General features: G+C 40.3%; 1 long non-coding RNA gene across 1 annotated transcript; it reads right to left on the reverse strand.

The window, feature by feature from the left end:
• Positions 1-54: 54 nt before the first annotated feature.
• Positions 55-27,248, reverse strand: LOC117074789. The gene is made up of 5 exons (XR_004433709.1): positions 27,213-27,248; positions 26,363-26,472; positions 25,408-25,518; positions 17,136-17,393; positions 55-1,836 (listed from the first exon to the last, which is right to left on the reverse strand). It is a non-coding gene; the product is annotated as an uncharacterized LOC117074789 (long non-coding RNA).
• Between the last annotated feature and the right edge of the window lie 63 nt (positions 27,249-27,311).

Here is a 27,311-nt window from a genome sequence, read left to right on the forward strand (position 1 = left end):
CCCAAACAGAAACATTGTACCATTAAACAATAACTCTCCCTTCTCCCCTCTCACCTTGCAACCAACATTCTACATGTTGCACACTGAGTATCCTTTATCCAAAATTCTTGAGACCAGAAGTATTTTAGACTTCAGATTTTTTCAGAGTTTGGAACATTCACATTATGCCAGTTGAGCATCCCAAATCCAAAAATCCAAAATCTGAAATGCTCCGATGAACATTTTCTTTGAGCATCACGTCAGCATTCAAAAAGTTTCAGATTTTGGAGCATTTCCCATTTCAGATTTTGGATGTCAACCTGTACTTTCTGTTTCTATGAATTTCACTACTCTAGGTACTTCATATAAGTGGAATCATATAATATTTGTCCTTTTCTGTCTGGCTTATTTCACATATAATGTCTTCCAGGTTCATCATATTGTAGTACATGTCAGAATTTCATTCCTTTTTAAGGCTGAATAATATTCCATTATGTGTATACCACATTTTGTTTATCCATTCATCCATCGATAGACATTTGGGTGTTTCCAAGGCAACATATTCTTAATTTAATCCCACATTTTAAAACTTACAGGTAATTTAAATTCAATTCAACTTACTATTTACTAAGGGTAACTCACTATGGGAAGTACTGTGGGAAATACAAGGGTAAATCAGACATGGTGCCTGCTCTCAAGGAACTTATGATACATTGGGAAAAGAGAAGAGAAAGAAGTAGAAGTAACCAGCATTTGCTAATTGCTTGCCATACGCCAGGTGCTTTACCCAATCACTGCATGTATAGCTCCCAATGACTCTCTAAGTTAGATATTGTAATATCTACTTTATATAGGGAGAAGAATGAAGGCACTGAGACCGTAAGTAACCACCTCCAAAGCTGGGATTTAAACTCATATCTTGGATTCAGAGGTCTGTGTTCACTCCACTACACATGTTGTTCCCTATGATTCAAGGCAGAATGTGACAAATCCTGGGGAAGCTACAGGAAGGTAGAAGAGGAAGAGAAGAGACTGCTCCTTGCCTGAGGGTAAAGGCACATGACAAAGGCAGGTCTTAGAGGTCAGGAAGGCTTATGTTTGACAGAGATGGAGGGTGGAAAAAATTGCACAAGCAGGGCAAAATAAGGGAGGCAGGAAAGTTCAGTACATACTTAAGGCTGGAAAGTGGTGCAGGGAAAAATCACAGTCATAATGAAATGCTAGCTCAAGGGGTCTGAACTCCACCATCAGGCAATGGTGAGCCACTGTAGTTTTCTGAGATGGGCCATAGTCAGAGCTATGCTTCGGGAAGATCACCATGGCAATAATGCATCACAAGGATGGAGGGGGTGAGAGTAGTTTAAAGGTAGGAAAAGCAGTTAGAAGGTCACTGGTGATAGCAGTTGAGGCTTAATTAGTCAGAATGGAGAAGAGGATATGGACATGAGAGATATCTTAGAGGTTGGAATGACAGAACTCGGCAATCACTGCATTTCATAATGCATTGAGTAGACTGACCATATACCCTGGTTTGCCTGGGATATGTTTTCCTGATGTAATTACTAATGGCACCCTTTTACTCTCAAAAAGGTTTCGACAATAAACTATATAATCATATTAGTTAGGAGTTGATTCTGTTGTAACAGAATCAGAGGTGACTCCAAGATTTTAAACCTGGATTAGTAAGGAAAGTGGTAACACCTTTGGAAACACAGAAGGGAAATCAGGTTTTGGGGAAAGATGTGGAGTTTGATCTGGACATGTCAACTTTGCTGCTCAGGCGAGGATTTATTTAACAGCGAGAAGCACCTTGCCCATGGATTTCCCCTGTATCACATGAAGGAAGGCATCATTGACCTAAAACAAAATGCAAAAGAATGTGGTCAGATTTGCATATATGGATATTTCAACAAACATTTGATGCAGTATCAATTAATAAAATAACTAAAGTATTAAGATCTATCTCCAATGAACTATAAATAACTATGCAACACTAACTAGTTATCACAAATGCAAAGGAAAACAATAACATTGAAGAATAACCTCAGTATTTCTGTCTAAATGTATAATTATCAGTGTTGTCAGATAAATGCCAGATGGTAAAAAGCCCTAGGCCTGTCCAGACGCCACTGTAATAGTGCTTTGTTTTCCAGCTTTTGAAAGAATGGAGCCACTGGCAGAAGAATCCGTATCTTTATGTTTAATAACTTTTGTTTTTTTATTAAAATTATCCTACTTCCTGTGTAACTGAAATTGTAATCTATCTTGAATCTTTTTTAAGGAAGTAGAAGGTTACAAAACATATATTTAAAAGCAGTTACAGTAATCAAGGCAGTGTGATATTGGTGAAAGAATAGACAAACAGATCAATGGAATAGAATAGAGAGCCCAAAAATAGACCCATACAAATACAGTTAACTGATCTGTGACAAAAGGGCAAAGCAATTCAATGGAGACAGAACAGTCTCTCAACAAATGGTGCTGGACAAACTGGATAGCCACATGCAAAAATATGAATCTAGACACAGACCTTACTCTCTTCACAAAAACCACCTCAAAATGGATCATAGACCTTAAATGTAAAATGCAAAACTATAAAACTTCCAGAAGAAAATATAGGGAAAAATCTAGGTCACCTTGGTTTAGCAATGCGTTTTTAGATACAGCACCAAAAAAGCACAATCCATGAAAAAAAAAAAAAATGGGTAAGTAGTCTTCATTAAAGTTAAAAACTTATGCTCTGCAAAAGACACTGTTAAAAGAATAAAAAGACAAGCCACAGTCTGGGAGAAAAATCTCTGCAAACACATATCTGATAAAGGACTTGTATCTAAAATATACACAGAATTTTTAAAACTTAACAATAAAAAGCAGGCAAAAGATCTGAACAGACACTTCACCAAAGAAGATATACAGATGACAAATAAGCATATAAAAAGATGCGCAACATCATATGTTACTAGGGTATTGCAAATTAAAACAACAATGAGATACCACTACATACCGACCAGAATGGCTAAAATCCAAAACACTAACAGAAAATGCTGGTGAGGATGTGGAGCAATAGAAACTCCCATTTGCTGCTAGAGGGAATACAAAATGGTATAGCCACTTCGGAAGACAGTTTGGCAGTTTCTCACACAACTAAACATATCCTTATCATACAATCCAGCAATTTCACTCCTAGGTATTTACCCAAATGATCTGAAAACTTATGTCCACATAAAAACCTGTATATAAATGTTTATAGCACCTTTATTCACAATTGCCAAAACTTGATGCCAAAACTTGGAAGCAACCAAAATGTCCTTCAATAGGTGAATGGAAAAACAACCAGTGGTACATCTATACAATGAAATACCATTCTGTGATAAGAAGAAATGATCTATCAAGCCAAGAAAAGACGTGGAGGAACCTCAAGTGCATATTTCTAAGTGAAAGGAGCCAGTGTGAAAAGGCTACATGCTGTCTAAATCCAACCATATGACATTCGGGAAAAAGCAAAACTGTAGAGACAGTAAAAAGATCAGTGGCTGCCAGGGATTCAGGGACTAGGGGTAAAAATGACTATGTGGAGCCCAGAGGATTTTTTAGAGCTGTGAAGCAATTAAATCTAGACAAAAAGCAATTAAATCTAGACAAAAGTAATAGTAGCATGACAAATGTGGAAGAAGACTTTTGCAAAGTCTCAAACTAACAACTAGCACTTTGCTACTCAAAGGGTGGTTCAAGAACCCCAGTCTTCCACATCATCTGGGAGCTTATAAGAAACACACAAGCTTAAGCCCCCATCCTGTCTTTGTTGAATCATAATCTGAAACTTAACAAGATTCCCAGGTGGTTTGTATGCACATCAAAGTTTGAGAGTCACAGATTACACAAGGAACATTTGCAACTTAGTAAGAAAAAGACACGAAGGCCAGGCATGGTGATTCATACCTGTAACCCCGGCATTTTAGGAGGCCACGTTGGGAGGATTGCTTGAGCCCAGGAATTGGAGACCAGCCTGGGCAACACAGGGAGACCCCATCTCTATTTAAAAGCTTTTTTTACTTAGCCAGGCAAGGTGGCACATGCCTATAATCCCAGCTACTCAGGAGGCTGAGGTGGGAAGTCATTTGAATTTGGGAGGATTGCTTGAGGCCCAGAGGTAGGCTTCAGTGGACCATGATTGTGCCACTGCACTCCAGCCTAGGTGACAGAGCAAGACCTCATCTCAAAAAACAAGAACAAAACCCAAAGACAGGAAGCCAAATAGAAGACTACACAAAGAGCTTAAATTGCAATTCAAAGCACTGGAAACCTCAATGGATACCAAATATATAAAGAGATACTTAAATGTATTAGAAATCAGGAAAATTCAAATTAAAATAGTAAAATGCCACTTTACACCTTATCAGTTTGGCAAAATTCTGAATGTTGGACATATCAACAGAGTGACAAATAAACAAGAATTCTCACGTACTGCTGATAGAGGCATAAACTGGTCGAGTCATTCTGGAGAGTAACTGGGAGTCAAATTAAGTATGCATCCATCCTATGACCCAACAATCTACACCTGGGAAAATAACCCCAAAGTGACCTTTGCACAAGTCCCTAAGGTTGTGCAATAAGGCTGTTTACCGCCATACTGATTATTATGACTTGACTAGGGCACCAAGTCAACCTCAAAGTTTATCAGTAGAGAATGAATCTGTAAACTGTGGTGGATGCATACCATGCACCATGATGTAGCAGTGGGAAGCAATGAACTGGATACAGGAATGGCAGCACAGATGGATCTTTAAAAGACAGCACTGAGTGAGTTACATGAAACAGAACAAGGTCTAGTGCATAACACCATTTATGTAACTTAAAAAGAAATTAACACACAAATTAACTCTATTTGTTTTACAAGGAAATGTGAATCCAAAGATACATATCCAACTCATCACAGACTGGCTCAGAAGGTAGGAAAAAGTGGGGAGAGGCAGTGAGAAATGAGGGTAAAGGGAATAAGTAAATACAGACATTCATAAATATACAGACATAAAAACAAAAGATCAGCTTTCCATGGCCCAACAATGAAAACGTACTTTGAAATGAAGATTATGATTAATCAACCCTTTCCATTTGAGATTCTCCAAAAAAAATCAATAAAGAAAATAAAGAAAAAGAAGTACAGGAACAAATCAATCATGACAATCTCTCTGCCGCATGAGATTCCTGGTTTCAAAAACATCTGTCTTTCAGAGCTCTGTGTCTTACAGAGACCTTTCCCATCTAAGCAAATTTAGACTCTCGACGAGGAGGTGGGAGAGGTCTAAGACAGATGTTTGAAATGCTCATCCCCCCGTCAGTCATTTCCAGGTGACTCACAGCTGCATCACTCTCCCTGTCAGTTAGAAGTCACTTGTTCCCAGAGATGTGTCATAGTCCAACAATAGAAAATACTTGAGAAAATAAATATTATTAAAGCTAGTGATACTTTTCTCCTGGCATCCTAAGGGAGTCAAGGATCTTCTGCAAATAAATGTTAACATAAAAAGAAAGCTGTCCCTGGCCGGGCGCGGTGGCTCAAGCCTGTAATCCCAGCACTTTGGGAGGCCGAGACGGGCGGATCACGAGGTCAGGAGATCGAGACCATTCTGGCTAATACGGTGAAACCCCGTCTCTACTAAAAAAATACAAAAAACTAGCCGGGCGACGAGGCGGGCGCCTGTAGTCCCAGCTACTCGGGAGGCTGAGGCAGGAGAATGGCGTGAACCCGGAGGCGGAGCTTGCAGTGAGCTGAGAGCTGGCCACTGCACTCCAGCCTGGGGGGCAGAGCAAGACTCTGTCTCAAAAAAAAAAAAAAAAAGAAAGCTGTCCCTTCAAATGCTCAAGCTAATTTTAATCATTGTGCATATAAGTCTTTATTAAAATGTATCACATATATCTGTGACTTCTGTAACAGAGAATACTGGGGGAAAGCATAATCTTCTTGTCCCATGACTTGAGCATTTCAAAATTTTGAACATCCATTATTTTACCTTCTGTTTTTCCAATATTCTGTCACCTCTCCATGTCCAGTTGCCACTTCTGTTGTAACTGTAGCTACTTCTAAAAATAACCCAACTGTGTTCCTTTCTACTTGGTGGTCTCTGTCTGGGCTGGGAAAACAGACTCTCAGTGGTGTGTGGTGTTAAGGACTGGAAGTTTAATAAAAGTGATAGGGCTCTGAGTGAGAAACTAAAAAGTAAAATGCACGGCTTTAGACCAGAGTCCTTTGACAGCTACTTCAGATGGCCGAGGGACGCTTTCCTCCTGGATTCTACAGGCTGTGTTACAGAGAGGAAGACTGCACAGTACTGATGCCTAGGTATAATAGATACACAGGCTGTTCCCAGCACCCTGGTTTTCTGCCTTCAGGTGGATGAAGCCATAGTTAAATTTGTCTCTGGAGATATGCAACCTGGAATTTGCAGCAAGATAAAAACATTGCTTTTGTTTTAGGATATGAAGTTTCTGCTGTTGGAATTTTTAACTAGTTCATCAATCAGGAATAACCAAAGTAACACAGAGTTTTCTAAATATATCATATTGATGTGTGCATTCATTAGAAACTGGCTCTCCCCCTATCACAGCACTGTCCTGAGATCTTCCCAACTAAAAAACAAACTCCTCATGGGCAAGACTAAATCTTACTTTTTATTGACTGACATACAGTAAACGTTTGGTGAATAAAATCATGAATGAATGAATATACCTGAGATGAGTGGGATTGGGTTTTTTTCTAACAGTTTTTGGAGTACAGGTGGCTTTTGGTTACATGGATAAGTTACTCAGTTGTGATTTCTGAGATTTTAGTGTACCCATCACCCAGCAATAAACATGGTACCCAATATGTAGCCTTTTATCCATCCCCCAAATATTCCCCCACACTGAGACCCCAAAGTTCATTAATATCACTCTTATGCCTTTGAGTCCTCATAGCTTAGCTCCCACTGATAAGTGAGAACATACAATATTTGATTTTCCATTCCTGAGTTACTTCATTTAGAATAATGACCTCCAGCTTCATCCAAGATGCTGCAAAAGGCATTTTTTTGTTTGTTTCTTTTTATGGCTGAGTAGAATTCCATGGTGTACATACACCACATTTTCTTTATCCACTCATTGGTCACTGGGCACTTAGGTGGGTTCCATATCCTTGCAATTGCAAATTGTGCCACTATAAACTTGTGTACATGTCTTTTTCATATAATGACTTATTTTCCTTCATTTTCTTTTGGGTAGATACCCAGTAGTGGGATTGCTGGATTGAATGATAGTTCTACTTTTAGTTCTTTAAGGAATCTCCATACTGTTTTCCATAATGGTTGTGCTAATTTACATTCCCACCAGCAGTGTAAAAGCGTTCCCTTTTCACCACATCCACACCAACATCTATTATTTTTTAACTTTTTAATTATGGCCATTCTTGCAGGAATAACATGGAATCTCACTGTGATTTTAATTTGCATTTCCCCGATTAGTGATGTTGAGCATTTTTTCATGTTTGTTGGCTGTTTGTATATCTCCTTTTGAGAAATGTCTATTCATGTCCTTCCCCCACTTTTGATGGAATTATTTGTTTTTGTTTTTTTTCCTTGCTGACTTGTTTTGAGTTCCTTGTAGATTCTGGATACTAGTCCTTTGTCAGATGCATAGTTTGCAAATATTTTCTCCCACTCTGTGGGTTGTCTGTTTACCCTGCTGATAATTTATTTTGCTGTGCAGAAGCTTTCTAGTTTAATTAGGTCCCATCTATTTATTTTTTGTTTTTGTTGCATTTGCTTTTGGGGTCTTAGTCATGCATTCTTTGCCTAAGTCAATGTCTAAAAGAGTTTTTCTGATGTTGTCTTCTAGAATTTTTATGGTTTCAGGTCTCAGATTTAAGTCTTTGATCCATCTTGAGTTCTTGAGTTGATTTTTGTATAAGGTGAGAGATGGGGATCCAGTTTGTTTCTTCTACATGTGCCTGCCAGTTTTCCCAGCACCATTTATTGAGTGGGGTGTCCTTTCCCCAATTTATGTTTTTGTGTGATTTGTTGAAGGGCAGTTGGCTGTAAGAATTGGGCTTTATTTCTGGGTTCTCTATTCTGTTCCATCGGTCTATGTGCCTATTTTTAAACCAGTAGCACGCTGTTTTGGTAATTATGGCCTTGTGGTATAATTTGAAGTTGGGTAATGTGATTCCTCCAGATCTGTTCTTTTTGCTTAGTATTGCTTTGGCTATGTAGGCTCTTTTTTGGTTCCATATGAATTTTAGGATTGTTTTTTCTAGTTATGTGAAGAACGACGCTGGTATTCGGATGGCAATTCCATTGACTCTGTACATTGCTTTGGGCAGCATGGTCATTTTCACAATATTGATTGTTCCCATCCATGAGCATGGGATGTGTTTCCATTTGTTTGTGTTATCTATGATTTCTTTCAGCAGTGTTTTGCAGTTTTCCTTGTAGAGATCTTTCACCTCCTTGGTTAAGTATATTACTAGGTTTTGGGGAGGGGTTTTTTGTTTGTTTGTTGCAGTTATTCTAAAAAGGGTTGCGTTCTTGATTTGATTCTCAGCTTAGTCGCTGTTAGTGTACAGTAGTGCTACTGATTTGAGTATAATGATTTTGTATCCGGAGACTTTACTGAATTCACTTCTCAGATCTGGGAGCTTTTTGGATGAGTCTCAGGGTTTTCTAGGTATACAATCATATCAGCAAATGGTGACAGTTTGACTTCCTCTTTTCCAATTTGGATACTCTTTATTTCTTCCTTTCACCTGATTGCTCTAGGACTTCCAGTACTACGTTAAATAGAAGTGGTGAAAGTGAGCATCCTTGTCGTGTCCCAGTTCTCAAGGGAAATACTTTCTTTTTTTTTTTTTTTTTTGAGGCGGAGTCTCGCTCTGTCACCCGGACTGGAGTGCAGTGGCCAGATCTCAGCTCACTGCAAGCTCCGCCTCCCGGGTTTACGCCATTCTCCTGCCTCAGCCTCCCGAGTAGCTGGGACTACAGGCGCCCGCCACCTCGCCCGGCTAGTTTTTGTATTTTTAGTAGAGACGGGGTTTCACCGTGTTAGCCAGGATGGTCTCGATCTCCTGACCTCGTGATCCGCCCGTCTCGGCCTCCCAAAGTGCTGGGATTACAGGCTTGAGCCACCGCGCCCGGCCTAAGGGAAATACTTTCAACTTTTCCCCATTCAGTAGGATGTTGGCAGTGGGTTTGTCATATATGGCTTTTATTACTTTGAGGTAAGTCCCTTCTATGCCTATTTTATTGAGGGTTTTTATCATAAAAGGATGCTGGATTTTATCAAATGCTTTCTCTGCACCTATTGAAATGATCATATAGTTTTTAATTTTTTTATGTGATGTACTATATTTATTGACCTGCATATGTTAAACCATCCCTGCATCCCTGGGATGAAACCCACTTGATCATGATATGTTATTTTTTTGATGGGCTGTTGGATTTGGTTATCTAGTATTTTGTTAAGGATTTTTGCATCTATATTCATCAGGGAAATGGGTCTGTAGTTTTCTTTTTTTGTTATGTCCTTTCCTGGTTTGGGAATTAGGGCAACATTGGCTTCATAGAATGACTTAGGGAGCATTATCTCTTTCTCTATCTTTTGGAATGGTTTCAGTGGGATTGGTACCAATCCTTCTTTGAATGTCTGGTAGAATTCAGCTGTGAATCTATCTGGTCCTGGACCTTTTTTTGTTGTTGGCAATTTTTTTATTACGGATTCAATCTCTCTGCTTGTTATTGGTCTGTTCATGGTTTCTATTTCTTCCTGATTTAATCTAGGAGGGTTGTATGTTTCTAGGAATTTATCTATTTCCTCTAGATTTTCTAGTTTGTACTTGTAAAGGTGTTTGTAGTAGCCTTGTATGATCTTTTGTATTTATGTGGTATCAGTTGTAGTATCTCCAGTTTCATTTCAAATTGAGTTTATTTGGATTTTTCTCTCTTCTTTCCTTGGTTAATCTCACCAATGATCTATCAACTTTCTTTATCTTTTCAAAGAACCAGCTTTTGTTTCATTTGTCTTTTGTATTTTGTTGTTGTTGTTGTTGTTTCAATTTCATTTGGCTCTACTCTGATCTCGGTTATTTCTTTTCTTCTTCTGGGTTTTGGTTTAGTTTGTTCTTGTTTCTCTAGTTCCTTGAGGTGTGACATTAGGTTGTCAATATGTGCTCTTTCATGCTTTTTCATGTAGGCATTTAATGCTATGAACTTTCCTCGTAGCACTACTTTTGCTGTATCCCAGAGGTTTTGATGAGTTGTGTCACAATTATCATTCATTTCAAAGAATTTTTTAACTTCCATCTTGATTTCATTGTTAACCCAAAAATCATTCAAGAGCAGATTATTTAATTTCCATGTATTTGTATAGCTTTGAGGGTTTTTTCTGATGTTGATTTCCAGTTTTATTCCACTGTGGTCTAAGAAGATACCTGATATAATTTTGATTTTCTTAAATTTATTGAGACTTGTTTTGTGGTCTTCATATGGTCTATCTTGGAGAGTGTTCCATGTGTTGATGTGAAGAATATAGAATACTACAGTTGCTGGGAAGAATTTCTGTAAGTATCTGTTAAGTCCAATTGTTCTAGGGTATAATTTAAGTCCATTGTTTCCTTGTTGACTTTCTGTCCTGATGATCTGTCTAGTGCTGTCAGTGAAGTATTGAAGTCCCCCACTATTATTGTGTCACTATCTCATTTCTTAGGTCTAGTAGTAATTGCTTTATAACTCTGGAAGCTCCAGTTTTAGATTCATATAACTGTAGGATTATATCTTATTGTTGGACTGATGCTTTCATCACTATATAATGTCCTTCTTTGTATTTTTTTTTTAACTGTTGCTGCTTTAAAGTCTGTTTTGTCTGTAAGAACAGCTACTCCTGCTCGCTTTTGGTTTCCATTTGTGCGGAACATCTTTTTCCACCTCTTTACCTTGAATTTACATGAATCCTTTTGTGTTAGGTGAGTCTCTTGAAGATAGCAAATATTTGATTGGTGGTTCTTTATCCATTCTGCCATTCTGTATCTTTTAAGTAGAGCATTTAGGCCATTTACATTCAATGTTAATATTGAGATGTGAGGTACTGTTCTATTCATCATGTTAGTTGTTACCTAGATACTTTTTTTTTAATTGTGCTATTGTTTTTTCAGGCCCTGTGAGACTTATGCTTTAAGGAGGTTCAACCCTGGCCTACAGAATTGGGATAGTTTCTAAAAGGCAAAAACTTTTGGTTAGCAGTACGTTGTTATAGGTGAATTATATTCATCACATCATTGATTTAAGTTTATCTAAATCTTAGATACCACTACAAACCTAATGAAATGGCTAACATTCAAGGTAACAACTGACAAGACTAAGTTTTGGCAGATGCAGAGCAACTGGAACTCTCACACACAGGGAATGCAAAATGGCACAAGTACTTTGGAAGACAGTTTGCCAATGTATTAAAAGCTAAACGTGTAGTAGCAAACCAGTACAAGCAAAATCCCAAAATGTTAAAACACAGAGCTCACCTTTGGGCACATTTGTATGCCAGAGCACCAGTTTCTAATCCAGAATACAGCCAAAGAAATAGAAAACCTGTGTGATACGGGCTTTGATAGGAATATAGTAACAACAGCCTTCTCTTCAAAATCACAAAATATAGAAACTGAAACAGAATTGTTTCTGAATACCCGAGGCATAAAGAGCTGCTGATATAATCGAAGTTGCCTCTTTTTGAAGGGATATCAACATTTGTTCTTTTTAGAATTGTGCACAGATTTATTTTAAAGTTATCATTCAGAAGCAGCTACAATTCAATCCTTGCCTTATATCATTCTTGCTTCATGATGTTATCTAGGCAACAATGGAGAATGAGGAGAAAAGTAAAACCAATTACACATCTGTGTAAATTGTCTTAAGTTAAACATACGTTTAGCATATAACCTAGAAATCTCAGTCCTAAAATATATAAAACCATATGTCTATACCTGTCACGAATGTTTATAGAAGATATATTCATAATCACCAAAAACTGAAAATAATTGAATGTCTACATACTGGTGAATGAAAAAGACTGTGGTACATCCATACAATGAAATACTACTCAGCAATAAAAAGGAATGGACTACCAACACATGCAGCAACACGGTGCACCTCAGAAGCATTATGTAAAGAGAAAGAAACAACTCAAAAGGCTATATACTGTATGATTTCATTTATATGACACTCTGGAAAAGGAAAAATTAAGTGGGAAGAAAACAGGTCAGTGACTACCAGTAGCCATGGAGCAGGAAAAGGAGACTGATTACAAGGCACATAAGGGAACTTTTGGGGGTGACAGAAATGTTCTTATATCTTGACTGTGGTGGGGTAGCTACATGCTGTGCAGGGTTTGTCAAAACTCGGAGAACCGTACACCTAAAAAGCGTGAATTTTATTATATGTAAATTATATCTCAACAAACTTAACTTTTTTAAAAAAAAAAGTCAGACAATGAGGTGCTAAACATAAGAATAAATAAATTTTTGAAGTTGAGCATCAGCATGAGCCCTTAGAAAATAGAACCTAATCAAAAGTTATGCCCTAATGCATCAGAGGGTTGCAATCCCAGGGAGGCAAGGGTAACAGAAAAAGTAAAGCAAACAAAGGAAAGAAGGAGAGAAACTACAGGGCATTGTGTTACTGATTTTGAATTGGTTGTAGCTTCAGGGGGACATGTAATTGGCTGTTTTTCACATGTGACCTCTATAGAGAAGCCATTGCCACTATCCAGTGGCAATGGTTGAAAAAAAAAAAAAAGAAAGAAAGAAAGAGGGAAAGGAAAAGGAAAAGGAAAGGAAAAGAAAGGAAAAGAGAAAAGAAAAGAAAAGAAAAACAAAAAAAAGAAAAAAGTCTAGGTGGAGTGGCTCACGCCTATTGTCCCAACACTTCGGGAGGCCGAGGCAGATGGATCACCTGAGGTCAGGAGTTTGAGACCACCCTGACCAACATGGTGAAACCCCAACTCTACTAAAAATACAAAATTAGCCATGAGTGGTGGCAGGTGCCTATAATCCCAGCTACTCGGGAGGCTGAGGCAGAGAATCACTTGAACCCAGGAGGCAGAGGTTGCAGTGACCGAGATCGTGCCACTGCACTCCACCCTGAGCAACAAGAATGAAACTCCATCTCAAATAAATAAATAAATAAATAAATAAAGCAGCCATATGAAACAGTCAACAGGGAGGAGAAAAGGCAAACAATTTATCTCCTTTCATTCCTCCCAATGAAAAGCTCGCCCAATGGAATGAAATACCGGTACTTCTGGACTGCATTGCCCAGACCCTGTATATAGTTTCTGAGGAAGCCAGAAGCTTCAACAGGTCCATTTGGATCAAACCTCCATACCAGAGCTGCAGACGCTCCCGTATGATGAACACAATGGCGGCCTTGCCTCTAGGATCAGCTCCTAACCCAGGAAAGCACAAGGCAATCAACGATGTTAGGAGATGCATCCTAGGGATAGTGGTCTGGGCTGTATGAATTGTAGGATGAGCTATAGGAGTCATCACTGGAAAAGCATGACAAGTGGCCAAGGCCTGGGGCAGGTGGGGCCAGCAGATACGAGGAGTTCCACAAACTGGGTCTAGAACAATGGGCTATAACTAATAGACCTTCTAAACCAAAAGAGTAGTTTCATTTTTAAGAATATGCCGGCCGGGCACGGTGGCTCAAGCCTGTAATCCCAGCACTTTGGGAGACCGAGACGGGCGGATCACGAGGTCAGGAGTTCGAGATCATCCTGGCTAACACGGTGAAACCCCGTCTCTACTAAAAACTACAAAAAGCTAGCCGGGCGAGGTGGCTGGCGCCTGTAGTCCCAGCTACTTGGGAGGCTGAGGCAGGAGAATGGCGTAAACCCGGGAGGCGGAGCTTGCAGTGAGCTGAGATCCGGCCACTGCACTCTAGCCTGGGTAATAGAGCGAGACTCCATCTCAAAAAAAAAAAAAAAAAAAAAGAATATGCCACAGATACACTGAGAAAATTTCAAGAAATTTCTATCCATTAACAATTTCTATCCATCTGTTCATGTGATGATCTCACCTGACCTTTAAATAATAAATAAGTTCAGATCTGTGAGGTTAAATACCATGTTAGACTGACACATTCAGGGACAACTCCCTACAGAAAACACACTGCACATCAAAATAATGCCCTCCTCTGGACAGATCACAGGACCAATTCGTGATCCACTCACCACAGCATAGACATAATCCTTCAGAAAATAATACATTCTAGGTAGAATTCAAAATCTAAAGACTGTCTTATAATCCTTCCCTCTGAGACATCAAAGCAAAAGTGTTATAGTTGAGGGGAACTGAAAAAAGCTCAACTCCATATTTTATCATGGAAATATATTATGATTTTTAAAAGTTACTATATTCGTTATGTGCTTTTACATGTATCATGTTACTTAATCCTCATAATCACCCTAGGAGGCAGGGTATATTACTGCCCATTACAGATGAGAAAACTAAGGCACAAAGATGTGTAATTTGCCCACAGCCAGCATCTGAATGCTGTTGGTCTGAGCCCAGAGCCCCACACTCACAGTCATTTAACAGGCATGTGCAGAAGCTGGAGATATAGAGGTGCAGACAGCACATGGCCCTGCTTGCACAGAGTTTATGCTCTATGGGCAAGACAGGCATTAAAGAAGTAATCACAAGTAAATAAAGGAGAAGCAGAGTCCTACAGAAGTTCATACCCTGTGCCTACTCAAAAATCTATGGTGCAAAGTTTGTGGTCATATTAGTATCAACTATCAAGGTTAAATCTGCAAGCACACACATTCAGGAGAAAATGCAAGCCAGTCAGAAATACTAGTGCTTTTTAGTTAGTATTTTCTCTATATACAGTATAGTGGTCATTTTCCAAACCCAAACAGGTCCTGACAAACAAATTTTTCCAGTATGTTAACTAATTTACACATTTACTGATTTACTCATTTAATATTTTTCTTACCCAGGCTTCAGTGAAATTAGTTATGTATTCATTTAACCATCTTCATTTTCAAAAGAACAAAGAACAAAAGAACAAAATATATAAATTCTGGTACTGCTTAGGAAAATATAACAGTATAACTATAACATAGTCAAAATAATGTCTTTCACACAGATAATTCTAGGATAAATAGATAAACTGCATCCTATAGAATAAGGCTTCTTGGAAGTGACTTCTTGGCTTATTTGAGAAGGGAGTTCGACACAGTCATAAGGAGCCCAGATTCTGGCATCAGAGAGACCGAGACTAGATTTACTTCCTACCTATCACTGGGCAGGGCTCCTAGCCTCTATAAGTCCTGATTCTTTCATCTGTAAAATATAATCAAGTTGGCATACCTCAAAGGGTTGTTGTGAAGGTTAAAGGAGATAATGCATGTAAAGTGTTTAGCATAGTTCTTGACCCACAGTAAGCACCTAATGTATATGAGCTGTCATTCCTATTATGAATCCTCTAAATGATTTGCATATTGAAAGAAACAGAAAAAGAAGACATAGTAAATGGATGGTATACGAATGAGATGTTTGAAATGTGTTAGGGAGCATGGCCTACAGATCCACTCGATTACACCAAGGGCAGCAGACTGAGAACAACTCTATAAATCCCACATGCAGAGCCCTCACTGGAAAGCAGAAGGGCAAATGGAAGCTGACAGGTGATTAGTAATTACATAGTCAATTCATGTTTACAGAGGAGAGAGAATTTCAACGGGGATAATTAAAACAATAATCCACCTCTGGCTTTCCTTCCTGCCTAAACAGCACCTAAAAGACCTTGAGAGAGAAGAGACAGTTCAAATGGATACTTGTTTCCACTTCTGTATGCCTACTTGTCCTTATCCCTTATCAACAGGTATAGCCTCAGGTTAGAAGTCACATGATAAAAGCCACAGGATGGAAGGGGACCCAGAACTTGGGATTTTCAAGTTTTTAAGCCACAAGACCTTTTCTTAAAAGTTTGAAAAAAGTAGTTAAAATGTGCAGCTACTCAAACCCCAGCAGCGATGGGGTCCCACAGCCTAGGCAGCTCACATCAACACCTGCTACCCTAGCCCCACATCCCTGCTGTGGCTCCTGCAGCACAGTCTAAAAACCACTCATCACATCCTCCTGCTTATTTAGAGAGGCGGAAACTAAAGTCAGAAAAGCAAGGGGACTTCCACAAAATGACATGGCTGGAGGGATGAAGCTGTGACTGGCATCCAACCAGTTTTCTACTGGTCAGTCAGGTTCTCTTCACCATTGAACACCATCTCCCTGACTTACGTACTAAACAGATAAAGAAAATAAGCCATGTTTGAAAAGAATGCGTCTCCTCACAGGAAGAAACAACCATGGAAGGCTGGTTAGCAATGAAGTCTGGCACCAACAGCTTGGGCTCCACTAATCTGCATTTGAACAAAATATCACCTCCATCTCTGGCTGACAAGAGTTACCATGACAGTTTTTTGAACATTAAAACAAATTAAGTCAAAAAAATAACAAAGACTTCACAGTGAATGCCTAACAGATTCACATTGACAACTATATTGCATATGCATGCTCACAATTACACTTTGGAGGAAGTTTAAGCCACATTAATGAGATTGGGGGGAATGAAAAAAGGGAGTGAATAGCCAATAAAATTAACTACAGTGACTAATGGATGAATTACAGTCTTATGATGCCAGGCATGATTTAGAGTTCTCCTCACAGAACCCCAACTTAGATCATCTGGTTGTGCTTTAAAGCATCTATATTTTAAAACCAAAGGTCAAGCCAAGCACTTTCTTCTTAGGCTTGTATGTTGTAGAATTCAAAGTTCATATCAACATGTGTAAATCATTTTCTAAAGGACCATAACTTTCCTCTATCTGAGAGAGCGGTGATGCAGACAGAGCCCTCAAATTTCGGCTTCACGTGGCCTTCACGGATTCAGATTCACATTGGGCCTGAGTCTACAGTCGTACAACCTGAAGGCTGGAAAAAATCCTGTGACTTTGACACCTGTGCAATCCTACTATTCTGTATTGCATTTTCATCTTTTCCTTTTATAAAAAAAAGGATTTATAGCATCCAGAGATAAACTGCCCAGTAGCTTGCATAAATTATTTCCTGGCCTCACCTGCATCACATGCCTTAAGTGTGTCTCACCTCCTCCAGCTTGAAAACCATTCCGACATATGGTTGGATGTGCCCTTGCTGGCAGTACTGAAGCACTGAAGATAGGCTCTTAGAGAAGATGGGAAAGTTCATTTCTTTGTATCAGCCACAGTACAGGCCCATGGCAGAGACATTCTTCAGGAGCAGAAGGTTGGCTGGTACAGAAGCAATGTTTCCTCCAGCAAATCCCACCACCACAATCCTGCCCTCCCATGCCAGGCTGAGTAGAAAGAGAAGAAGAAAAAGAAATTATAAAAAAGCAACATACATTTCACACCGATTAAGAAGGCTAGTCTCGTAAAATAACAAGTGACAAATGGCGAGGATGTGAAGAAATGTAAGCCCCTGTGCACTGTTGGTGGAATTATAAAATAGTGCAACTACTACAGAAAACAGTATGAAGGTTCCTCAAAAACTTAAAAATAGGTTCAGCAATTCCACTTCTGATATATATCAAAAAGAATTAAAAGCATGGTCTCAAAGAGATGTTTGCACAGCCATATTCACAGCAGCACTATTCACAGCAGCCAAGAAGTAGAAGCAACCCAAGTGTCCATCAACAGACAAATGAGAAACAAAATGTGATATATACATACAATGAAATACTATTCTGCCCTAAAAAGGAAGGAAATCCTGTCACATGCAATAACATAGATGATCCTTGAGAACATTATGCTAAGTGAAATAAGCCAAACACAAAAAGACAAATACTGTATGATTCCACTTATATGAGGTATCTAAAGCAGTCAACTCATAGAAACAGAAAGTGAATGGTGGTTACCAAGGGCTAGGGAAAGGGAGGAAAGGAGAGTTGTTGTTTAATGGCTATAGAGTTTCAGGTTTACAAGATGAAAAAGTTCTCGAGATCTGTCACACAACAATGTGAATATAATTAACACTACGAAACTGTACACTTGAAAATGGTTAAGATGGTAAATTTTATGTTATCTGTTTTTTACCACAATAAAAAAAAAAGGAGAATAAAAAAAGAGCAATGTACATTAATTCACAGAGACAGAAAGTAGGACAGAGGTTACCAGAGGTTGGGGAAGGGAAAAGAGGTAGCTAATGTTTAACAAGTATAGAGTTTTGTTGGGGATGATTATGCAACATTATGACTGTATTTAATGCCAGTGAATTGAACACTTACAAATCATTAAAATGATAAATATTACGTTACAGTATATTTTACCAACATTTAAAAAACCAACATGTATTAAATCCACAGCTGGGCACGCCTCTTGACCTTGCAAAGTGGCAGGAGTGAACCATCATTTATTACTTTGGGCTTCTCAGTTAAAAAAAAAAAAAAAGCCATATATACCATTTTATATGCCATATGTTATATATGCCATAAGCAAGGTATTAGGGAACCAGAGGAACTAGATAATTTTATAAGGGGGCCCACTTTAGACTCAAGGCTGTTGAGCCAGGTGCTGTGGCTTAAACTTATAATCCAAGCACCTTCGGAGGCCAAGGCAAGAGGATCACTTGAGCCCAGGAGGTCAAGACCACCTCGGCAACATAGTGAGACGTTGCCTCTACAAAATATAAAAATATTAGCCAGGCATTGTGGCACATGCCTGTAGTCCCAGTGATATGGTTTGGCTGTGTCCCCATCCAAATCTCATCTTGAATTGTAGTTCCCATAATCCCCACATGTCGTGGAAGGGACCCAGTGGGAGGTAATTTACTCATGGGGACAGTTACCCTCATGCTGTTCTCATCATAGTGAGTAGGTTCTCCAAAGATCTGACGGTTTTATAAGGGGCTTTTCCCCAGCACTTCTCCTTGCTGCTGCCATGTGAAGAAGGACATGTTTGCTTTCCCTTCCACCATGATTGTGCGTTTCCTAAGGCCTCCCCAGCCATGCTGAACTGTGAGTCAATTAAACCTTTTTCCTTTATAAATTATGCAGTCTCAGGTATGTCTTTATTAGCAGTGTAAGAACAGACTAATACACCCAGCTACTCAGGCGGCTGAGGTAGGAGGACTGCTTGAGCCCAGGATGTCAAGGCTGCATGAGCCATGCAGCCATGATTGCACCACTGTGCTCCAGCCTGTGCAACAGAGTGAGACCCTGTCTCAGAAAAAAAAAAAGAGAGAGAGAATCAAGACTATCTATTTAACTACCTCAACCACTTTGTGGAAGAAAATTGGGCATATAAACAAATGTCATTCCATTTGTTTCCAAATGTCTGAGTTGTACTGAGACAACTCAGTTTGAAGATTATGAACTTAGGAAGCAGGAAGAAGAAGACATACACTTTAATGAGGGAAGGACCATTTGCTTCATACAAAGACTTACTTTAGGATTCCTTTAACACATGTGCCTCTTTAGAGAATTTTATTTTATTTTATTTTATTTTATTTTATTATTATTTTTTTTGAGATGGAGTCTCGCTCTGTCGCCCAGGCTGGAGTGCAGTGGCCGGATCTCAGCTCACTGCAAGCTCCGCCTCCCAGGTTCACGCCATTCTCCTGCCTCAGCCTCCCGAGTAGCTGGGACTACAGGCGCCCGCCACCTCGCCCGGCTAGTTTTTGTATTTTTTAGTAGAGACGGGGTTTCACCGTGTTCGCCAGGATGGTCTCGATCTCCTGACCTCGTGATCCGCCCGTCTCGGCCTCCCAAAGTGCTGGGATTACAGGCTTGAGCCACCGCGCCCGGCCCAAGAATTTTAAATAATCTACAAAAATTCATAAGTATTCTGCAGCCCAGTATGAAAAGTCCCCTACAGTACCATTGCTAAAATGAGTTACAGAAACAACTTTTGCAAACACCTTGTACATAAAATATGTGTATTAGAAGGGCAATGAGAAGCTATTGCTAAAACGCAATTATCCAGAAGGCAAGGAGGAAGGTAAGAGATGAGCGAGTTTTACCAGCTCTCTATCCTGGCTTTCCACTTGGACTACACACTCCTTCCTTTGCTTCTTCTCTAAGCACAGCACCAGGCATGGTGCAGAGGTGAGCAAACATATAGACTGCCTGCCACCCAGCTCAGGGGCTAGAGAATCAACTGGATCTCTTTTGTGGGTAGGCTACTGTCTCTGCTTCTGCGACTTCTACCTGAAACTGAGATAAACTACAACATTATGCTTGCCAGGATGACGTAAGAAATGAAACCAACACTATCAGAGTACTCCAGAATCCTTGGTTGAAAACGGAATGAGAATTGGTGTGATACAACACTCCTACTAAATCTCCAGTGATATTTTTTAAATAAAACAAGTCAAGGAATTACCTACGCTGCTGGCTGCTTCAGAAAGCAGTAAGATCAGAAGAGCCTGTACCTTGGTCCACAGTGACCTGGGAAAAAGGGAACTGCCACCCCAGTGATTCTAACAGCTGAACAATGCCCTCTGCAAGAATTCCCCCCAGACATGGATATAAAGTAGTTAGTGGGAACTGGCATAGCTGTATTTAACACATGAATAATTTCTAAAGCATTTGGCATTGCCAACTAGAGAGTCTGCAGTCATTTTTTGGATATTTTCCAGTTGGGTATTTTGTTTTTGCTATATATAAGCATTTCCTGATTTTCTCTGCTTCTATTCCTTTTCACCCACCCACTCGCTGTTCTCGTTGATGCTGATGCTTACAGGAGAAGTGAACAGCAAAGATGAGAGAGAAGCAAGGCCAGAAGGAAGGCAGAGATCAGGAAAGGTTTCAGCTCTAGCCCACTCTAGACAGACCATCACGTACCTGAGGAGAGCCTCCAGGCAGATGTCTCCTCCCACCATGTCGATGGCCACATTCACCCCATCCTAGCCCAACAGCTTCCTCACTGCCTCCTTCAGGCTGCCCTAACTGTAGTTTATGCTGGACTGCACACCCCTCTGCACCGCCACCTTGCACTTCTCATCACTTCCAGCAGCAGCTATATTACCTGCATCAAGAACACAAGATATCTGATTATCCAGAACATGTCCCAAGAAAGGGGTACCCCACCTACTCCATCTCCAGCCAAAGGGTGCTACTCAAGGAAATCATTGTGACCTTGCTGCCCTGGCATTGGCCTTGAGCCCACACATCAGGCCCAGCACAGACAATCTCACTGGCCCCTCCATGCCCTACTAGCCATGAGGTCCACATTTCTAGTCATCCTGGAACCCTAACAGGAATAGCTAGAAGGTGGTTCAAGAGACACTCAGAAAGTCTTCTCAAATGCAAATGAAAACCACATTTATTGAGCATCTACTATGAATCAAGCAGTAAGGACACAAGACGGATCCTTTAGAGCCAAGAAAGCAAGATATAGCAGAGTGATGGGGGAAATAAAGAGGGGCCCAGAAATGTAAACAAGAGGCACCCAACCTAAATCTAGAGGATCAGGAAAGACTTCCTAGAGGGTAAAACATGATTCAATAGAAAGATCTTGAGGTTAAAGAGACCTTAGTCCAAATCCTGGCTTTGCCACTCACTAGCTGTGTTAACCTAGGCGAAATACTTAGTAAGAATTAATACATTTTGTTACTATTTGCCAGTTAACATTCTAAACGTTTTACATATATGAATAACTCATTTAATTATAATAACCCAGTGAAATATACAGTATTATTATCCTTGTTTTTGAAGAAACTGAGACAGAAGAAGTTAAGTAACTTGTTGCCCAAGGAAGGCCACACAGCAAATGGGAGACAGAGCTGGGGCGCAAACCCAAGTAATTCATCTCCAGAGTCCATGCATTTAACCTCCATACTACCTGCCAGCTTCTCAAGGTTTCAGTTACCTCATCAGTAAAGTAAGACATTTAAAAAATTATCGGAGGCCAGGCACGGTGGCTCATGCCTATAATCCCAGCACTTTGGGAGGCCCAGGTGGGCAGATCACAAGGTCGGGAGTTCACGATCAGCCTAGACAATATGGCGAATCCCCCATCTCTACTAAAAATACAAAAATTAGCTGGGCGTGGTGGCACGCGCCTGTAGTCCCAGCTACTCGGTTACTCGGGAGGCTGAGGCAGGAGAATCGCTTGAACCTGGGAAGTGGAGGCTGCAGTGAGCTGAGATGTGCCACTGCACTCCAGCCTGGGCGACAGAGCGAGACTCCATCTCAAAAAAAAAAAAAATCAAGGGTTGGGCACGGTGGCTCACGCCTGTAATCCCAGTACTTTGGGAGGCCAAGGTGGGCGGATCACAAGGTCAGGAGTTCGAGACCAGCCTGGCCAATATCGTGAAACCCCGTCTTTACTAAAAATACAAAAATTAGCTGGGTGTGGTGGCATGCACCTGTAGTCCCAGCTACTCAGGAGGCTGAGGCAGAAGAATTGCTTGAACCTGGGAGGTGGAGGTTGCAGTGAGCCGAGATCATGCCACTGCACTCCAACCTGGGCGACAGAGCAAGACTCTGTTTAAAAAAAAAATAAAAAAAATCTCCAGGCTAAAGAGAAATAAAAGAAAAAGAATTAAATGGGACACTGTATATAAAGCACTTCGAAAACAAAGTGTTAGATAAACTGAAGCCACTATAACACCATGCAATCATTTATTCTATTTGAACCTGAGAAGAACATTATTGAGGAGATATAATTACTCCCAGTTTACAGACAGAGACATAGACTCAGAGAGCTAAAGCAATCAACCAGGGTCGTCCAGGTAGCAGGAGTTAGAACAACTACTCAAGCCCACTGCTGCGTTACTCCAAAGCCCATGCTTTTCCACTCCATCACCCTAGCAGAAAGCCATACCTAAAGCCTGAAACAAATGGCATAGATGGTGGTGAGCAATACTATGGGGAAGTCTGGGGTTTGGAAGTTTCCAGAAAAGCTGCAGACACTCAAGCATTGCCTAGACATGCCTCACCACGGGGCAGCACCCACCAGCCCAAGCCCTTTAATGTCAAAGTGAATTTGCAATGAAATACTCCAAGAACACTGGTGCCCTTAAAAGATTCCAAACTTACTCATCACTATTTGAAACTGAATGCTTCCCTCAAATATTCCCTGGTGGAACCCTGAAATAGTCGCAGTTCCCTGAGGACTACTAGCACACAGTGCCACAGTGGGCAGACACTGCTCTAGGGTCAGGCACCTGAATTGAATCCCAAGATTCTCCCTAGGTCTCCATGAGACCTGCAGTGAACCATTTTCTCTCTTGGTGCCTCGCTTTCTTGATCTGTGAAATAGGGATAATAAACACTTACACTACCCATCTCTCAGGGGCTTTGTGAGGATCAAGGGTAAGATAATTGCTGTGGAGGCACTTTGCAAGCAATATGAAATGCTGTGGATTCAGGGTGTAATCAACATGACCTGTTCCACATAGGTGGCATGGTAACACTTCTATTTTTGCTTGCTTTTGTTTAAAACCATTATTGCTGTTCAAGAAAAAACAGATTAGCTTACTTTTAATATATTAATTAAAGTGAGCTTTTCTCTCTACTATTTATAACAATTTATAACGATTTAAAACAATTTGTACCATTTTATCTTCCTCAAAATGTTAAATAACCAATAGCTCTAGACAATAAAACCAATTACAGTCTCTCCCCCAAACAGGAGCTAAAAGCCAATCCTTTTAACATGAAATGTGTTCATATCACTTGCGGAGCCTCCTGGTATCTATGATTACTTTCAGAACTCACATGTCCTCCCCAAATGGAACTTAATATGAGAAAGGAGAGATGTCCCCTAAAGGAATTCCAGACCAATCCAATTATCTCCAGACCTATATACCTAGCTGCCCTCTGGCTATCCAATTGCATGCTCCACAGGAACCTCACATTCAACACAGAGAAAACCCAACTCGCTATTCCTGCCTGTGTTCTCAATCTCAGTAAGATGGCAACTCCTCGAGTTAACTTAGTTTGCTCCTTCCCACTCAATGTCTAATAATAACAGGATTCTTTTTAAAGAGATTCTTACTGACATGCCCCGCCCTCTAATAGGCACTGCACGTGTAATCTCAATATTCGCACAACAACTCCATGGAGAAAGCATTCTTTTACAAGTGAGAAAACTGACAATATTAAGCTGGAGGCAGAGCTGGAATCTGAACCTACGTCAGACTAACTTTAAAGTCCTTGTTCTTTTGACTAGAGCAGGATGCTCTCCAGGTACCAAAGTATCTACTTTTTTCCCCTTCAGTATCTCTCAATGCATTGCTTCCACTGCCTTGGTTCAGGTAGCCTATCCTAATCCTGGCTTGGATTGTTCCAAGAGCCTGTCCTATTGCTTCCAGACTACCCTTGACCTTTCCCCTAACCCTTATTCCCATGGCTACCAGAGTGAACTTTTCCAAATGCAAAAATATCATGTCACTTTCCTACTTTAAATCCTCAACTGCTCTCAATAGCTTCCAATAAATGTTCAAATTCCTCAGCCCCACACAAGGCCCCTCACGATCTTATCTCTGCCTTCCTCTCTAGAGTCACCTTCCACCATTTCCCCCCAGGTCCTTGGCTCCCAAGATGCTATCTGTAATTCTCTGAATGCACCATGCTAGTTCTTAGTTCTCTATCTTCTAATACGTCTTCCCACCACTAAAATGGCCTTCACTTTCCTTCTTCCTCTATTCAACAGCTACCAATTATTTAAAAGTAAGCTTAAATGTCCACCTTCTCTAAGAAATCCCCCTTTTCCAACACTCAAAGCCTTAGAAAGATACTTGTGAAGAGACCTAAGTCTTTTTTCATTATTTTATTCATTCATTCATCCATTTAAGAAATAGTTCTTGAGGGCCTACTATGTTCTAGGTACCAGGCTAGGTGCAGGACTACAGGGATGAACCAAAGAGACAATGTCACTGCCTTTATGGGGATTACAGTCCAGTAAGAGGGAGACAATAACCCGATAATGACACAAATAACCACACCCTGAGCTATGTATTATGAAAGAGAAGTAGAGGGTGCTATGAAATCACATGTACAGAGGAGGGAGAGGGGACTCACCTAGACTGAGGGACAGAGAATACGTCTCTGAAAAAGTGACAATTGAGTTTAAATCTGAACGACAGCTCTGAGCATTACAGGTAAAGAAAATAGCATGTGCAGAAGGCATGAAGTGGGTCAGTCCTTGCCAGGGTCTAGTAGCTGGAAGGATGAGTGATTTGCTTCTAGGCCCCCACCCTAGTCTGTAAGCGAATAGATGGCAAGACCCTGCTCTGGGTTACTTTATATCCCCAATGCCTTGCATGTAGTTTTTAATCAATGAATGAATATATTGTTTGAATAAATATGTGCTTGAAAACTGGAGTTATGGTTTTTTTAAATGGTGACTTTAACATACAAATACCTTGGCCTGAAGAACATTTGTTGTCACATCACTGCAAGGCCTGTGCTCCAGCTGCTGCCATCACTAAAACAATTTCTCTGTCCCACGAAAGATGAATGCTACTTCCGAAACCTTCAAAAGTCAACCAATAATATGATTTCACAAATATTTTAGAAACAGAACATTTTAAAGCAAGAATGTTAGACGTTGTTTCATTCAAACCTTCGTATACATCTGTTCTCTACCCTGTAAGCTTACGGATGTGACTTCCAGATTAGCGTTAATTTGGTTCAGTTTTGAAGACTTGCTAGGAAAAAGATTCCTAAATCTCTCTTGGTAGCCTCTCCCTCATATCAGTGGCAACCTTTCCTTTGAGCTACCACTCCAATTTATTCTTCAGAAATTCTATCTTAAAATCCTTCTCATATTAGCTACCGCCCAATGTTACAAGGTGATGAGCATGTTACAAGATGAGTTGAGCCACGGCTCAACTAAACCCACCTCTCTGAAGCAATTCTGAGTCTCAGCTCTCTGAAAAGATCAAGAAGCAGTATGGATGCTCAAGGTAAAGAGTCAAACTTCAGCACCTTTTCTTCTGAAATGTCCCATCTGGCACACTCAACAAGGCCTCACAGAAACAAATATCATGGGCCTCTAATAAACTCAGAGGGAAATGGGCTTAAATAAACCAACTCTCACACTTTAGTATTTTTTATGAGATCTCCAGAGTGGTCACATTTGAGAGAGGTATTTCTCCAATTCACACTGACCAAGTTCACAGTCTATCACTTCCTCTCAGACAGAGGGATGTCCTCACAGTCAAAAAACCCCAATCTCAAGTGGCTACCTCCCTTTGGCCTGTCGTCAGCCAAAAGGAAGGGAAAGGAAGGGAAGAGGTGGGGCACGGCCTTGTTGGACACTTCTGAAACCAAGAGATGGGTACCTTCTAGCCTTCTGTCATCTACACAGTCCTTACCCAGGCTGGGAATGGGCCCGATGCTCAAGATCAAAAATTGCAGTGCCACAAGTTATAGGGAGGACAGCAGCTTCTTGTAGAGAGACCTTTTCTGGAATCTGCCACAGGTCCTATAAAAGAGATAATAGTGACTTACAGATTGAGTGGATGTACCTAGTCATAAAGGCTGCTCAGTAAATATCAGGATTTGATTCAGTGACTGATTGGCAAAGGCAAACACCTGCCCATAACCAAGCCCAGAGGAAGTCAAAACTAAGCAAGCTGTAGCAGATTTCAGGACTTGAATGCATCAGACTTCAAAACCCCAAGGCTAGCATCTGGCTCAGGAAGGAGCCAACAGGTAGAGAACCGAACACAGATCACGGTACTGTGATGGGTGAATGGTCTAATATGTCAGTTTTACCTCAATAAAGCTGGGGGGGACAATTGTGTTCACACCCTGCACAACCATACTAGACTGCCCTGGCTGGCTCCATTCCCAGGGCTATCTCTTTCATAAGCTTTGTGTCCGGGAGTAGCCCATTACATCCAGCTCAATGCCCAAAACCAGTTTTTCTACTAAAACTACCTAGTCCAAATGAACAGCCAGCTCGAGGACTCAGAAAACAAAATGTTGTTCTTCATTAAAACACTCAACACAAACAAAGCTCTGTGCAAAGTGTCACGTTAATGAAGAGAAGGAGTTTAACATTTGAAAAAATGAAGTGCTTAGCTGAGAAACAAGACATGACCAAATAAACACAAAGAAAAAGAAGGAGAGGGGAAGACAGGAACGAGGGATAGGTGGAAATTAAAGAAAAACAAAGGAGAAAAAACATCTTCAACCATTAATCTTGAGTGGTACAGACACCTTCTGGTCAGTGATGCATTCTTCAACCATACAATTAAAGTTTCTTTTTTTTTTTTTTTTTTTTTGTTTGAGACGGAGTCTTGTTCTGTTGACCAGGCT

The sequence above is a fragment of the Trachypithecus francoisi genome, unplaced genomic scaffold (assembly GCF_009764315.1).
Source record: "Trachypithecus francoisi isolate TF-2019V2 unplaced genomic scaffold, Tfra_2.0 Lachesis_group5, whole genome shotgun sequence".
Classification (NCBI taxonomy): domain Eukaryota; kingdom Metazoa; phylum Chordata; class Mammalia; order Primates; family Cercopithecidae; genus Trachypithecus; species Trachypithecus francoisi.